Source organism: Athene cunicularia, assembly GCF_003259725.1.
Source record: "Athene cunicularia isolate RWA chromosome 7 unlocalized genomic scaffold, athCun1 chr7_part1, whole genome shotgun sequence".
Lineage (NCBI taxonomy): Eukaryota > Metazoa > Chordata > Aves > Strigiformes > Strigidae > Athene > Athene cunicularia.
The window spans coordinates 32,345,948-32,348,319 of NW_020799107.1; the positions used below are offsets into that span (position 1 = coordinate 32,345,948).

A 2,372-nucleotide genomic window follows, 5' to 3' on the forward strand; every position below is an offset into this window, starting at 1 on the left:
AGGGGTGGGTTAGGGAGCACACAAGAGAAGCACTGCTTAACTCAGGCCTGACATGGTTTAAAATGTACAGAAAAGTCAAAATCCTAAATACTCAAATGAAATAACATTTACGGGTTACCTTTCCACAATAATCCTCCCGCATCTTCATACCGATCTACCAAGAAATCCTTACTGCTGCCTGACTTACTGAAGCATTATGACTAGGTCCCTTCCTTGCTGTCTTTTACCTTATTCATTGTTTCCTCATTTTAATATGATGTGTAGGTATCCAAAACTACTTCCACATTTGCCTCCTGACGTCTCTTCCCACAGCTGCATCTACGCAATCCTTCTTACCTTTTAACTTCTTCCCTATTTAGTTGACTGTCTCATTAAAGTCATGTAGATTAAACCAAATACTCAATAAACCCCACGATTCCAATTTTCTTCTGGTCTGTCTTTGTTTTAATACTAGGCAATCATTTAATATCATATTTGTTGGATAATTTTTCAAGGCAAGTGAAGCACTCTCATTTTTTCTACTCTGATTTATGCAGAATGATTTATTTATTCTTTTTCCTTCACTTACTTCTTACTCCTCTTACATGAAACCCTTCACATAATTCTCTTCTATATTTTCTATTTTAAGCTATGCTAATTTAAAATGTTTTGCAAATCATCGTAAAGGCCACGAGATCAGTTAGTCTCTTCCTCTAATGAGTACAGCAGGAACAAAACCATTGACTTAAAAATAGCTCCAACTAGTTTAATATGCATCAGTCTGGTTATTCATATCTGTCCCCTGTGATCTAAACATTAAATCAAAGATGTTGAACTCGGATGTTAGCACAGATTCTTTTTGTTTTTCCCCATGTATACACTTGTATTTAAATTTCTGGCCCCAAGCCAGGGGGTTTCACACAATCCTTCATCTGAATCAGTGTTTAGATAAAAAAAAGGTAAAAAAAATAGTGATAGAACATAGATCTGGAGGTCAGAAATCAGTTTTTATTATTAATAATCCTCTATTTTTTAAAATGATGGGGAAAAGATATTTTCCTAGTTTTTAGAAAAGATTATTACATTCTTTGCTAATGTAGCCTTATAAATATGCCAAACTGCTGACAGTTATATGAAAATTTAATACAGTGTAGCCTAAACCCCATTTTTGTCACTCAATTTAACATGACTTTTAGTAATGTTAATAGTTCATTGCCTATTTATACACAGACTGTTGGCATCTAAAATAATACTAATAATGACATTTTAATCTGCCTTATTCTCATAAATTATTTCTGATGCAAAATGGTTCCAAGAACAGTTTAATAGAACTGCAGTATTAAACACTGACAATGCCATAAGGTTTTGCATCACAGAATCATAATATAGATTTATGTTTGCAAAGAAAATAGTCATGTTAACCAAGATGTCACATATCCTAACGAACAACCATTGGATGGTTTACAACTTCAGCATTTACACTGCTCGTGAAGTTTCAGGTTTAAAGCTATGCAGACACAGAAGTAAAATTGCCTCTTAATTCCTGACCTTCACTACCTCAGAAATGTTCACAGCACATTACAGTATAGAAAAAGAATAATAAGGAAAGTGGTTCATGGAAAGCTGAACTGCTTCAAATCCAGCTAACCACCTTTTAGTGTATTTCATGCAAAAATGAGTAAAAAATCATTTTCTGAAAGAAAACACCAAAAAAAATCCACTTTGAGCTCTTCTTCAGTGCAATCAACTGGATTTATTGCATGAGAACACTGTCTTGCTTTCCTCTGCCGATTACAGATCAGCATCCTAGCTTTCACATCCTCTTCTTTAGTTTACTTCCTAACACAATAATCCCAAGAAAAATTTCTTGCTTCGATTACTTATGTTTGGAAAATGTTGTTTGTCAACGTCAGGGAGGACAAGGTGGCAGCACTTTCCCAGCATCTCATGTGTAAATGTTGCAATTTCAAAACCACAGTAATAGTGCCTAGAGAGCAAGAAGCACAGCTTGTTTTGTTCAGGGTTTCTCCACTCTCAATGATTTACAATCAAAGTGCATGCACTTTTACTATTTACTATCTCTAGGCCAACTCTTGGATACACCAAGTTTCTCACCGTGTATAAGCAAGTGGAAATATAATGTAGTCCCTATATAGATGAGAGTATTTTGTATTTAAAATAACATTTTTAAATTTTATTTTTGTATTCTAAATAACAATTTTAAAGAAATGAATTGCAGAAAATACATTAAAGGGGGCCTGGTAAGACATATAAAACAAGTAACAAAATAGGAAATTTCTCTGGGGAAACAACGTACTTGAAAGTCCCTATTGTCTGAAGATTCTCTATGTAGCCTCTCTCTTAAAAAAAAAAAAAAAAAAAAAAAAAAAAAA

General features: G+C 33.7%; 1 protein-coding gene across 1 annotated transcript in view; it reads right to left on the reverse strand.

Annotated features, from left to right (window-relative positions):
• LRP1B (LDL receptor related protein 1B) overlaps positions 1-2,372 on the reverse strand; it is a 568,332-nt gene that overhangs the window by 27,215 nt on the left and 538,745 nt on the right. The gene's annotated exons all lie outside the window — the stretch shown is intronic.